This window comes from Podarcis bocagei (genome assembly GCF_964188305.1).
Source record: "Podarcis bocagei genome assembly, chromosome: 2".
In the NCBI taxonomy this organism is placed as follows: Eukaryota; Metazoa; Chordata; class Lepidosauria; order Squamata; family Lacertidae; genus Podarcis; species Podarcis bocagei.
The window spans coordinates 11305071-11320424 of record NC_138126.1 but is presented as its reverse complement, the minus strand read 5'-3'; positions in this window follow the sequence as shown (position 1 = coordinate 11320424).

Sequence of the window (15354 nt, the reverse complement as noted above, 5' to 3'; positions counted from 1 at the left end):
CAATAATAAATACTCATAGTCCTACTTGGACAGATTGCCGCCAGCTCCTGAATACTCTGTTCACCACTGAGGAAAGGAGAGACATAATTGAAAAGGCACAGATATATTTGCGTGAGCAGGCCAGAGTGGGAAATATTTATAATATTGACCGTCATCTCCAAGACAACTTTCCCTTGGAAGATCCTAATTGGGATCCAAACAATGCAATTCATCTGGCCAGACTTACCACCTATCGCCAGACGCTTGTGCAAGGTATCCGCAGGGCATGCCAGAAGCCCACTAATATGTCTAAAGTCTCAGAAGTAGAACAGAAACCAAATGAGAGTCCAGGAGACTTTTTAGAGAGGCTGCAAGAAGCCTATCGTATATGGACTCCTTTTGACCCTGAAGCCCCTGAAAACAGCAGAATGATTACTGCTACATTTGTGGCCCAGTGCGCTTCTGACATTCGTAAGAAAATTCAGAAATCAGAAGGATGGGAAGGGATGCTGATGAGCCAAATTATGGCCATTGCACGCCGAGTTTATCGGAATAGGGATGAGGCTGAGAAACAAGAGAAGAAGAAGTGGCAGAAGGAAAAGATGGTAATGCTAGCCACAGCAGTGAAGCAAGACTACCGCCCCTTAAATGGAGGAAGAGGGCGGGGAAGGAATCCACCACTGGGAAGGAATCAATGTGCGAATTGCAAGAAGGAGGGTCATTGGAAGCGGGAATGTCCTGAACCCCTGAGGTTGGAAGAAGTACGCCCAGGCCCAGGCCCAGGCCCAGGCTCCGGCCCAAGAAACCAGGGACGGGGACGGGGAATGATCCGAGATGGAAGATATCAGAGACCTGGACAAGGACGGAGTAGGGACAATGTCATTGGACTGGCAGAGGAGGATTTTACCCAAGACTAGGAAAGACCGGACTCCATAAAGTTAGGCTTCCAGGAGCCCACGGTCACGATTCAATTAGGAAGCCATTTAATAGACTTTATGATTGATACTGGGGCTGAATACTCAGTACTCCCAGAACTATTGCAGAAAAAGGCATCCAAAAGTGTAGTCATTAAAAGTGCCACTGGTCAGTCAGCTAAGAGGTCTTTCCTCCAACCTTTGGAATGCCAGATTGGGGGACATCGTTTAACCCATCAGTTTTTGTATATACCTGAGTGTCCAATACCTCTCTTAGGTAGAGATATGCTGTCCAAATTGCAGGCCCAAATCACCTTCACTCCTCGAGGTCCAGAAATGAAACTGCCATCAAAGGCAGCAGGAATAATTTCCCTCTCAGTACCTAAGGAACAATCATGGCGCCTAATGTCAGCCCTGCAAGTCCAACCCACATTGGATACAGAGTTAAACAAGCTCCTCCGAACTCTACAGGTGCCACCAGGAGTATGGGCCGAAAATAGCCCCCCAGGAATGGCTAAGAATATAGCTCCAATTGTAGTAACCTTAAAACCTATGGCTACCCCTGTATCTGTAAAGCAATATCCTTTACCCCGGCGAGCAGCAGAGGGCATCCAGAAACATTTGGACCGCCTATTAAAATATGGTCTGCTTAAGCCCTGCCAATCAGAATGGAACACACCCCTTTTGCCTGTTCGAAAACCTGGGACAGATGAATACAGGCCAGTGCAGGACTTGAGGCTCGTAAACCAGGCTATCGAGACCTTGCACCCAAATGTACCAAACCCATACACCCTGCTGAGTTTGATCCCACCAGAAGCAACATTTTTTACTGTATTGGACTTGAAAGATGCATTCTTCTGTTGCCGGCTGGCACCACAGAGCCAACCTATATTTGCCTTCCAGTGGGAAGACCCTTTGACAGGAATAAAAGGCCAGCTAACTTGGACGAGATTGCCCCAGGGATTCAAAAATTCCCCAACTTTATTTGGCACTGCCTTGGCGAAGGATCTAACAAGTTACCCCTCAATACCTGGAGAAAAGGTGGTTCTGCAATATGTAGATGACCTTATACTAGCAGCAAAGGATTTTGATACCTGTAAAGAAGGTACAGAGGAGCTGCTCCACTTGCTCTGGCAAGCTGGCTACCGAGTTTCCCAGAAAAAGGCACAGTTATGTTTAGAAAAGGTCAAATATTTGGGCTTTGACATCTCACACCAACAACGAGCATTGAGGCCAGAGAGGAAAGAAGCTATTTGCCTTATCAAGGAACCTACCACAAGGAAACAACTCAGAGGATTCCTGGGAACAGCAGGGTTTTGTAGACTATGGATACCTGATTTCAGCAGTCTGGCCAAACCCTTACATGAAAGCACTCGAGGTGCAGAAAAGGACCCATTCGTATGGGGACCTGAGCAGCAACAAGCCTTTTTAGTTATCAAACAACGACTTATGGAGGCCCCAGCCCTTGGACTGCCTAATTCGGAAAAACCCTTTCAGCTGTATGTACATGAACAGAATGGGATTGCAGCGGCAGTCCTGACCCAGAGATTAGGAAGTTGGAACCGTCCAGTAGCTTATTTGTCAAAACAATTGGACTCAGTAGCAAAAGGATGGCCTCCATGCCTAAGGGCAGTAGCGGCCACTGCAAGCCTTGTCAAAGAAGCTGATAAATTTACCTTCGGCCAGACGATGTATGTGAATGTACCTCATGCTGTTCTGACACTCATGGAATATAAGGGTAGTTATTGGCTAACGAACCCAAGGATGGCTAGGTACCAAGGCCTATTGTGTGAAAATCCCAGGATTCATCTACGAGTAGTGAATATGCTCAATCCAGCGACTTTGCTGCCCCTACCAGAGGTAGATGATGAAGAATCACATGATTGTCTCCAAATAATGGATGAAGTTTATTCCAGTAGACCCGATCTGAAAGATGAACCATTGAAAAATCCAGATGTTGTGTATTATACTGATGGTAGCAGTTACCTGCATGAAGGTGCCAGACGAGCAGGATATGCTGTGGTCACCAATGAGGAAGTTGTGGAAGCTGAAGCTTTGCCTGCTGGCACCTCAGCACAAAAGGCTGAACTTATAGGTTTAACTAGAGCTCTGCAATTGGCAGCCGGATGTAAGGCAAACATCTATACTGATTCTAAATATGCCTTCTTAGACTTCCGGTCGGTGCCAGCGCTTAATGGCGGTCCTAGCTCCGAGCTCCGGAGAAGGACTGCTTCGCAAGTTCGGGTCTTACCCGCTACGGCAAGCGGGGGACCCCTAAAATCCCAGGCGCTGAAGCCTGAGAACAAGGAGACTCGGTGGGCACCTTCGCGCCCCCCGGTACCGTGAAAGAGCCTTTTTAAAGGCTACGGATCGACATCGGGAGTGAGCGCGGTGCTGAGAGTCGCTACCCAGCCTGCGAAGTGAAGCCGCGTCGCCATAAGCGGAGAGCGCCGATTCCTTCCTGAAAAGAAATTCGGACTGATTCCCCGTGAGTAAGAACTGAAAAATAACCGGGACTCTTTCATTTTTAAAAATTGGGCTAAAAACGGGGGAGATTTAAACAAAGGAAGTCTGCCTCCCCCCGACTGCATGAAAGCGAAAGCAACGGAACTTTAAGTCTGCATCCGTTTAAATCTGTCTTTTGATCAGCTAAACCGGACATTTAAACCTTTGATCTCCCCTCTAGCAAGCAGGGCAGAGGGGAGGCGAATCTGACCATTAACTGCATGACTTATTTGGAGGAAAAAAACATCTGCTGTCTCATCTGTTTGAATGTATGAAACGGTCTGCCTTCTTAGTACACTGAACTGACTTTTCCCTGTGAGGTGATACTTTGATACAAAGTTTCTACACTGCCTGACTATTGTATATCACAAGAAGAAACAGTATAAATTGGGCAACTGTGGCAATTTGAAGTTATAAGTATTTAGTAACATTGGCTTGGACTGTGTTATTTCCCTTTTTCTCACTTTTTGGACTGTCTCCTTTGTTTTGGTACTTGGAAATTTTGCTCTATGGCCATTTTGATTTGCTCCCTCTAGAGGATAAAGTAAGTTCGGCACGGCTTAAGACAGTGGAATTTTCCAAGGGAGAACAAATCCCGTGGGAATTGACCTTGACATGAGTGGCCCACAAGAAGAGATAGTCACAAGAGCCAAGATCAAGCAACAACAGCAACAACAACAGCTGCAGCTGCAACAGGCAAAGAAAAGAGGTTCAATCTCAGGCGCAACAGCCGGATCAGCAGGAACAACAGGTCAAGATAAAGGAGCAGCCGTCTCTATGGAAGCTGTGACAGAGGCCTTGCTCAAGATAAACCAAACCCTGGAGTCTTTGACAAAACAGACTTTAGAGAACACACAAAAATTAACAGAAATATCAGCAAGATTAAATCAGAATACAGAATCTATAAATAGATTGGTAGAGGAGAACGCCACCACGCGCCAAATTGCCGAGGAGGCCAAAGCCACTGCCGGAGAGACACAGGAGAAGCTAGAGCCCCTTGCCAAGAAGGTCTATGAGCATGATGCAACATTGGCCTTGTGGGAGTTACAGAGGAAAGAGAGAAATTTAAAACTAAGACTGATTCCGGAGAACGAAAGAGATAGCCTTGTGGAATACTTGACACGGGAGTTTGTGGATTGTTGGGACCTTGAGGAAGACGAATTTAAAATCACGACTGCCTTCAGATTGGGTAAAAAGCAAGATAGAAAGACACCGAGAGACTGTTTGATTACACTCAGATCCAAGGAGGAAAGAGACAAAATACTAGGATTACACTTCGAAAAGGCCCTGCAAATTGGAAATTCAGCTGTACAGATCTTTAAAGACATCCCAAAATACATTTTGGACTTAAGAAACTTTTACAAGGACTTGGTTCTCTTGCTAAAGAAGAACACTATTCGCTTTAGGTGGGAGTTCCCACAAGGACTGTCATTTGACTACAAGGCAAAGAAAGTGAAAATAAAGACAATTCAAGACAAAGACAAATTTTTGGCAAGATACCAGGAGGATTTACAGAAGGGGACTGTGGACGTACTTGCAGAACAGAGGAGAGCATTGGACATCTTGAATCTCTTGCCTGGACAAAAATCATTACCATCAGAAGAAGAGCAACAACTTGGAGCTGTTGGAGGAGTCTTAAGAAAATAACAAGATGGCTCTGCAATTCCTTAGTTGGAATTGTAATGGGCTCAATGGGCCTTTGAAGAGAAGACAAGTATTTCATATATTGAATAAAGAACAATTGGACTTGATATGCTTACAAGAAACTCACATAACCAGAGCCCATAGGAGATTACTTTCAAATAAAAGGCTAGGACAAGAATTTATTTCATCAGATAAAGTTAAGAAGAGAGGAGTTGTAATATATGTGAAGGAGAAATGGGCTCCAAAAATGATATTTAAAGATGAACAAGGGAGATATCTGGCTGTGGAGATACAAGTACATGGAGAAAAATTCTTAGTTGTTGGAATTTATGCACCAAATGAAGGCAAATCTGACTTCTTTAAGAGACTTCATGAAACCTTGACGGACTATTTGGATTATAATATGATAATCATGGGAGACATGAATGGCGTGGTCTCCACTAATATGGACAAGGCACAAAGACTAACAGTCACTAAAGAAGGGAGACTCCCTAAGACTTTTTTCGAAATGACAGAAAATATGGACTTGATAGACATTTGGAGAACAAGGAACCCTCTGGAGAGAGAGGGAACCTTTTTCTCCCAAGCAATGATGACCTGGACCAGAATTGACCAAATTTGGGTTACTAGTGGACTGGCTCCAAAGATTAAGAAAGTGGAAATCTGTCCAAAAACTTGCTCCGACCATAACGCCGTGAAGATGGAGATGAAATCCACAATATCTGGTCAATTTAGATGGAGAATGAATGACACCCTCTTTCGAGATAAGGAGATTCTCACGAAGGCCCAAAAGACCCTAAAAGACTATTTTGAAATAAATTTGAGGACCGACGTGGAGAAAAGAGTGATCTGGGATGCAAGTAAAGCGGTTATGAGAGGATTTTTGATTCAACAAAATTCAATAAAGAGGAAAAAACAAAATGAGAAAAAAGAGAAGATCCTGGAAATGATAAAGGAAGGAGAGAGGAAATTAAGAACCAAACCAAAGTCTCAGGACATTTTAAGAGAGATCAAGTTATATCAAACCCAATATATGGAATTGATGAACCAAGAGATTGAATGGAAGATAAAGCAAATGAAGCAAAAAACTTTTGAATCAGCAAATAAATGTGGTAAACTTTTGGCATGGCAATTGAAGAAAAGGCAGAAACTAAATACAGTTACAAGTCTAGAGGTGGATGGAAAGAACATATCTAAACCCAATGAAATTAGAAATTGCTTTTTAAGTTATTTCAAAAAACTCTATACTCAAGGCCCGCAAAATGAAGAAGATATAGACAAATTCCTTGGAAGATATGGACTACAAAACATCTCTCAGCAAAGTAAGATGGACTTGAACCAGAGAATCTCAGAACAAGAGATAGAGGCTGCCATTCAGAATATGCAACTGGGCAAATCTCCGGGACCAGATGGATTGACTTCTAGATACTACAAATCGCTGAAGGAATGGTTGATTCAACCATTAAGAGAAGTTTGTAATGAGATCCTTGAAGGAAAAAGGGCACCTGAATCGTGGAAAGAGGCATACATTTCACTCATACCAAAGTCAGAGACTGAAAAGACCCAACTCAAGAACTACCGCCCAATATCATTGCTTAACGTGGATTACAAAATTTTTGCAGACATTTTGGCAAAAAGACTCAAAAGAGTTTTGATGGAGATGATTCATAAGGACCAAGCAGGCTTTCTCCCTAAAAGACACCTGGCGGACAATGTAAGGAATGTTATAGACATTCTGGAAAAGCTAGAGGTGAACATAAACACTAAAGCAGTATTGATATTTGTGGACGCGGAGAAAGCCTTTGACAATATTTCTTGGAGTTTTATGAAGAAGAATCTGCATAGGATGGGGGTAGGCCGGGGTTTTGAGAATGGTATGGCTGCAATATATTCTGAACAAAAGGCCAAACTGATTGTAAATAATGTGGTGACTGAGGAGCTTAAGATAGAAAAAGGAACACGACAGGGGTGCCCGATTTCCCCATTACTCTTTATTACAGTTCTGGAGGTCTTGCTGAATATGATAAGAAATGACCAGCAGGTTAAAGGTGTGCAGGTCGGAGCTAAACATTACAAGTTAAGAGCGTTCGCAGATGACTTAGTATTGACTTTGCAAGAGCCAAACACTAGTACGAAAAAGGTATTAGAAATAATACAACAGTTTGGCCAGGTAGCTGGATTTAAGTTGAACAAACTAAAAACCAAAGTTTTAGGGAAAAACCTAACAGATATGGAAAAGGAGAAATTTCAAGAGGAAACAGGTTTGACTGTGGTCAAAAAGGTCAAATATCTAGGGGTTTATCTAACATCCAAGAATCAGAATTTGTATAAGGACAACTATGAGAAATGTTGGTCAGAAATTAAAAAAGACTTAGAAATATGGTCAAATTTGAAACTGTCAATGTTAGGCCGAATTGCAGTAATTAAAATGAATGTATTGCCTAGAATGCTATTTTTGTTTCAGACCTTGCAGATTATTGACAAGATGGAATGTTTTAAGAGGTGGCATAAAGATATTTCGAAATTTGTCTGGCAGGGCAAAAAGCCCCGAATTAAATTTAAAATACTGACAGATGCTAAAGAAAGAGGGGGTTTTGCCCTGCCGGACCTAAAATTGTATTATGAGGCAGCAGCTTTTTGCTGGCTCAAAGAATGGATGCTCCTCGAGAATACAGACATCTTGGACCTGGAAGGTTTCAATAACGCCTTTGGTTGGCATGCATATCTTTGGTATGATAAAGTTAACAGTGCCTTCAAAAATCACATTGTCAGAAAAGCATTGTTTAATGTTTGGATAAGATATAAAGATCTATTGGAAAATAAAACCCCTAGATGGGTGTCACCAGTGGAGGCTAATGCTGTGAAAAAACTCAATATGGAGGTCGGATGGCCGAAGTATTGGGAAATCTTAGAACAGGATGGAGATAAGTTCAAATTACAAAGCCAGGAGAAATTGAAACATAAAGTGGAAAATTGGTTTCAATACCGTCAAATAATGGAATTTTTTAAACAGGACAGGAAAGTCGGCTTCCAGGTGGAAAAATCAAAATTAGAAACCGAATTGTTAGAACCTACCACTAAGAATTTATCTAGAATGTATAACTTGTTGCTGAAGTGGAATACACAGGAGGAAACAGTCAAATCAGCCATGATTAAGTGGGCACAGGATGTTGGTCATAACATTATGTCAGATGACTGGGAATGGTTATGGAACACCGGTATCAAATTTACGGCATGTAATGCCTTAAAGGAAAACATTATGAAAATGGTATACAGGTGGTACATGACCCCAGTCAAGCTGGCAAAAATTTATCATTTGCCCGATAACAAATGTTGGAAATGCAAAGAGACTGAAGGTACCTTCTACCACCTTTGGTGGACATGCCCGAAGATTAAGGCTTTCTGGGAAATGATCTATAATGAAATGAAAAAGGTACTTAAATGTACTTTTCCTAAAAAACCAGAGGCCTTTCTCTTGGGCATTGTCGGCCAATTGGTGTCAAAGAAGGACAGAGCTTTTTTCATGTACGCTACAACAGCAGCAAGAATACTCATCGCAAAGTATTGGAAGACACAAGATCTACCCACTCTGGAAGAATGGCAGATGAAAGTGATGGACTATATGACATTGGCAGAGATGACAGGCAGAATCCGTGATCAAGGAAAAGAGACAGCGGAAGAAGAATGGAGAAAATTCAAAAGATATCTTAAGGACTATTATAAACTTAATGAATGTTAGAGTGTTTTGGTTCTTAGGAACAAAGGGATACAGTGACATAAGGTTAGAATATAGAGATGACTAAGATGATGAAGGTTGGAAAGTAACAATTGGGAGTTGCTATAAAATTATGGACATTGGGATGCAGAAAGGGGGGGTATGGGGAAGTCTTAGAAAAGAGGTTTATGAAAATATGTTATGAAATTATACGTGTATGTTTGTTTTCTTAAGTGTTTGTTTGTTCTTTAAAAATTTCGTAAAACCAATAAAAATTTTATAAAAAAAATAAAATAAATATGCCTTCTTAACCCTGCATGCACATGGTGCTCTATGGAAAGAAAGAGGTCTAATAGGAGCCCACGGGAAGGCCTTGAAATATGGACCTGAAGTAGAAACCCTGTTAGAAGCAGTATGGGCTCCAGAACAGATTGCTGTAATGCACTGCAAAGGTCATGGACGAGGAAGGGATCCAATAACCAGAGGAAATCATGCTGCTGACAAAGCAGCCCGAGAGGCAGCCCAAAAGCCTGTGGGAGGATTTATAGCAGCCCTCATACCAGAGGTAGTTCCAGAAGAAGTTAAACCTCACTATACCCCAGAAGAGAGGAAGTGGGCTGAACAGGAAGGAGCAGTTGTGAAGGACGGTTGGATGATCCTGCCGGACAATAGGATTTATGTACCTCATCATCTAGCAGGCACAATTGTAAGAAATTATCATGAATCTACTCACCTTGGCGGTACTGCAACCAGAGAGAGTCTCAGTCGGAAGTTGTATATTATTAATCTATCACAATTAGCAACTTGCATTTCACAGAAATGTGTTCTTTGTGCTAAAAACAATCCCAGGCAGGGACCGGTACAACCTCCTGGAATCCAACATGTGGGATATGTCCCCATGGAAAGCCTAATTGTGGACTTCACAGAGCTGGTCCCTTCTAAGGGATTCAAGTATCTCCTTGTGTTTGTAGATACTCTTACCGGATGGGTTGAAGCTTTTCCCACCCGAACTGAAAAGGCACGAGAGGTAACTAAGAGACTCCTGACTGAATTGATCCCGAGGTTTGGATTACCTAGATGCATTGGAAGTGATAATGGGCCAGCGTTCATTGATCAAGTAGTACAAGAAGTATGTCGAGTCCTACAAGTGAAATGGAGACTGCATGCAGCCTATAGGCCTCAGAGTTCAGGGAAAACTGAAAGAATGAATCGGACTCTGAAAACCCAATTGGCAAAATTAACCCAGGAAACGGGATTGGGATGGGTAGATGTGTTACCCATAACACTGTTTCGTGTTCGGTGTGCACCCACAAAAAGACTTAAGTTGTCACCTTTTGAGCTCCTGTATGGGAGACCGCCCTCCTTTGTTCAGGATATTTCAGCTGATCTTAAACAAATAGGAGACCATGTGACACAGGGACAAGTGCAATCTCTCTCCCGTGTTTTTGTTTCTCTTAACAGGTGGGCCCTCGAGCGCACGCCGTGCAGCATTGCCGAGCCGATTCATCAGTTCCAGGCTGGCGATAGCGTATGGGTGAAAGAGTGGAAACGTGATCCACTTGCACCTAAGTGGCGTGGACCTTACACCGTCTTGCTCTCTACTCCAACAGCGGTGAAGGTAGCTGAGGTGACCCCCTGGATTCATCACTCCCGTTTGAAGAAGTCCGAAGGCAGTTGGACGTGCAAAGGTGACCCCTCTAATCCTCTTAAACTGACTCTCTCCAAAAACCCCTGTATCTAGCCCTACCGGGAACGGGCTAGGTCACGGGCAACATTTGACGACCGGCCTGCTGCAGCCACAACCTGGAAGCTGGCTGACCTGCGCACGCCTGAAGCTTGAGGAGCATCTGAACCAGCGATTGTGAAAGGAAAGATTCTCTTATACAATTAATTGACTGCCCACCCCCTTGTGGAACAATTATCAGATATTACTCATTGGGGATCCTCGGGATATATGTTTTGGTCTTGGTGGTTCCCCATTCCTGTCACTGGGGGAATTATATTGGGACTAATATTTATTTGCTATCACAATAAGGTAATCTTTTGTGGGAGGAATGCATATGCTAGACATCAACATGATTCTATTAATCCTGATCCCTTGGGAAGGGGAAGGGTCCTTGAATCTGACCAAATTGACTAAATATGGATTCCGCCATGACCACAATATGTGGGTAGGTTTAGCTGAAATGGTAGCCAATGTTGCAAATAGGACCAATTGCCTTGTTTGCTCTCTTGGGCCAGATGATTCAGAGGGAGGTATGCCCTTACTACCGATACCATTAGATGCCATTGGTATGGTAAGCGAAATACCACACCAAACAGAAATACAGAATTTCCCCGGATGGAACTCAACTAAACCATTACGAGTTATACCTGTACAAGGGGAATTCTGTGTACATAAATCATCAAATGCAGCTGATTCTACCATGATAGGCTCTTCTCATTGTCACTATACTTGGGATAATATTAAGAATACCTGGGCACACGATACTACCTATCGAACTCGGAATGCCTTGCCCTGTGCACCTCCTTTTATTCATGCATGGAAAGTGGTATGGAACATAACTGTGACAGAAAAAGGCAATCTAACATACTGCACTGTGAACTCTCTACCTCTTTTGCTATTTCGCCTTCTGTACTCCACGTACCAAAGACCTCAGACCCGATGGTTGTGGTGGATATGTGGAGAATGGGCATACAAGAAACTCCCCTCCAAATGGAGTGGGACTTGTTTCCTGGGATGGGTATTACCACCAATGTGGATTATGCCCACTAATTTGGCCAAGCGAACACGAAGAAACGCTGATATTTCTCATATAGCAGGAGGAAGTACCCAAAGTTGGAGCGGTACTGATGATTGGCCACCAGAGCGCATTATAGCCTATTATGATCCTGCCTCCTGGAATCCTGGTGAGCTCATACAAGGGGCACGGGATCCTATTTATAATCTAAACAGAATAATTCGATTGCAAGCAGTAGTGGAACTTGTAACCAATGCAACGGCCAAGAGTTTGAGACTTATTGCACAACAGTTGGATGAAAGTAGAGCCGCCATTTTGCAGCTGAAAATGGGAATGGATTATGTACTTGCCAAGCAGGGAGGCCTATGTGGAGTCTTGAACTTGACAGGGAATGCCTGTTGCTTTAACATTTCAGATAATGGTGAGGCAATCCGTGTGTTGGCCACAAAGATGGAGAATATAGCACATGTCCCAGTACAAACATGGGAAGGATGGGATATGGGATGGCTCACCAATTGGTTACCTAATGTCACAGGACTCAAAGGGATACTATTGTCTTGCTTGTTTTTCTTGACAGTAGTGGTAATGGTTTTATGTATGATGCCATGTATCATTTCATGTTTTAGAAGTACAATTAGCAAGATGGTTTCAAATGAAACTCTACCTCATATCATGGCCCTATACCGAGCTTTACCTCAGGAACATGATGAAGGTCAAGCTATCAAGGACACTTGGGATGAAGGTCCTTGAGCTTGAAAGGGGGGAATGAGGCATCAGGCATAAGCCTGCATTTTATTAATGTTTGATCAGGACTTGTATATTAAAGAGAGAGCCTAAAAGATTTTCAAAAGTTTCATGCCAGGCAAGAAGGCTAGCTGCTTAAGAAAACACTGGCAATGTTTTTCCTAGACAAAGGGGCCCCTTGATTGATAGCAGAAAACAATTCTCAAAGTCGTAAAAGCTGAAATTACAGACTGAGTAAGGCACTGACCCTACATGTTATAGAAGATAAAAAAGGCAGAGATAAACATAATTAATAGTTGGTAAATAGTAAAATAATGCCAATGTGCCTCCCAGAAAAATGAGCCAGATCTTCTTTCTAAGGTTAAAGGCCAAATGGAGAAGCATCTAGCTGGCAGAAATTTTGGGAAGTCTTTTTAAAGCTGAACTGAGAGAGTTTGAGGGCAATAAATGTTGGGAAGAGCTAATGGAAACAAAGCAACTGGCTGGAGAAGGGGGGGGGGAGATGTAAACTAAAGAGGTTTCTTCTGAAACTGTTTTATACTGAGTTCCCTTTTCTACTTTACAAAGACCTTATTCTTTTTAAAAGGCTACCTATGTTATGTATTGTCTTAAATATAATTATGCAAAGGATTTAGAAATGCTAGATTCTTATTTCATATAGTTGTAAAGAGTTGTATTTATCCTGGAATTAAGTCAGACACCAGCCCAGCCCTCTTGCTAGACAAAGAGACGCCGTCCAAGCTGTCCTGATATATGGCTGTCAGGCATTTGTTTGGAAACCTTCAAATGAAGGAGATCTTTCAATGTTGATGTGAAACTCAAGATCCTTGACATATGTTTAAGATAAAAATTTAAGATTAACCATTTGTTTTAGAAGGCAATAGGGCAAGGAGGGCAAGAGGTGAGCTGGTAATTAAGATTCCTTGTTGAGACACATGTAAGATATATTACTGCTTATTTGTCATTTATAGATGTAACAATATATAGCTCTTTGTGTTCCTTATAAGGACAGGAGGATATGGGTGTATCTTTTAGGATTGGATATAGCAATCAGCCAATAGGAAATTCAACCAGGCTGATTGGACAGAGGCAGCCACAGGAGGAGTAAAGGGGGCTGGATTAAGGGAATATAAGGGCTGGCCATAATGGCAGGAGGCCAGGCCAGAGCTTGGTAACCATATACCACTGTGCCTCTCATTTATTTGTCTGACAAATAAATAATTATTTTAAATTTCTCTATTGCTGCGTTGAATATTTCATTCCAGCTAAGCGTTAACCACAAGCAGGGTGCTACAAGAACATTATCAAGAATGTATAACTTGCTGCTGAAATGGAATACACAGGACGAAACAGTTAAATCGGCTATGATTAAGTGGGCACAGGATATTGGCCATAACATTATGTCCGCTGACTGGGAATGGTTGTGGAACACCGGTATAAAATTTACGGCATGCAATGCCTTAAAGGAAAACATTATGAAAATGGTTTACAGGTGGTACATGACCCCAGTCAAGCTGGCAAAAATTTATCATTTGCCTGATAACAAGTGTTGGAAATGTAAAGAGACTGAAGGTACCTTCTATCACCTTTGGTGGACATGCCCGAAGATTAAGGCCTTCTGGGAAATGACTTATAATGAAATGAAAAAGGTACTTAAATGTACTTTCCCTAAAAAACCAGAGGCCTTCCTCTTGGGCATCGTCGGCCAATTGGTGCTAAGGAAGGACAGAACTTTCTTTATGTATGCTACAACAGCAGCAAGAATACTCATCGCAAAGTATTGGAAGACACAAGATCTACCCACTCTGGAAGAATGGCAGATGAAGGTGATGGACTACATGACATTGGCTGAGATGACAAGCAGAATCCGTGATCAGGGGAAAGAGACGGCGGAAGAAGAATGGAGAAAATTTAAAAGCTACCTTAAGGACTATTATAAACTTGATGAATGTTAGAATGTTGAGATTTTCAGGAAAAAAGGGATACAGTGTTATGAGATAAGATTATAGAAAAGATTAAGACGACAGAGGTTGGAAAGGAATATTAAGAAGTTGCTAAAAAAAAATATTTTGGACATTGGGATGCAGAAAGGGGGGGTATGGGGGAGTCCCGGAAAAGAAGTTTATGAAAAAAATGTTACGAAATTATACGTGTTTGTATGTCTTTTTACGTGTTTGTTTGTCTTTAAAATTTTTGTAAAACCAATAAAAAATTTTATAAAAAAAAATAAAACGGAGAGAACAGTTATAACAACGGAACAAAATTTAAAAGATGAAAATCAAACTCGGTGCATAGATTAAGTAGAGTGGTGACTGCTTCCTAAATCCTGGTGCCTTGCTTATCCGGCTTTGGGAAGGCAGCACGAGGGCCGAGGGGAGCATGTGATTTTGGCTTTGCTTCCATCCCCACAGTAGGTTCCCTGTAGGAGTACTTGTGAAGCCCACTTGGTATGAAAAGTTGGGCCGCCCCGATTTAGTCACCTAGGTTGCTTTTGAAGGTTTTGCTGGTTTCACCTGCATTTTTGATCCTTCTACGGATACTGATCTTATAATAATTTTGTGGCTTTTAGCTGTGTTTTATCCTACAAATCTTATAATGTACACTAAGGTTGCCGCCCTCCCTATGTCAGTGGGCTTCATCTCCCATTAGCCTCAGTCAGTATGGCCAATGGTCAGGGATGATGAGAGCTGTACTGACGGGGTTGGACTAGATGACCCTTGGGTTCCCTTCCAGCTCTACAATTATGATTCCTGTAGCATCCGAATGGCTACAGGCTTCCCAACCCTGGTATGCACCGATTGAAGGGCAATTCGATTCAGCAGCTTACTAATCTTTCTAAATCAATTAATGAAAACCTGGCTGGTTTTATGTCTGTATTATTAGTAAATGCGGCTGATTTTGTGTGTGTGCCATTAGTAAATTTTCTGTTTATGCACACCACTGAAAGATTACCTTTATGATGGTGCATAAAAAGTTTTCCAAATAAGAAATAAGATGGAAGCCTGCTATCTGGGGTTAAAAAAACAAAAACAGAAGCTGAAGTTCTCTAATCATGCCAATATCACTTTCCTATGCTGATGAAAACTTTGTGCATGAAATAATAATTATTTTA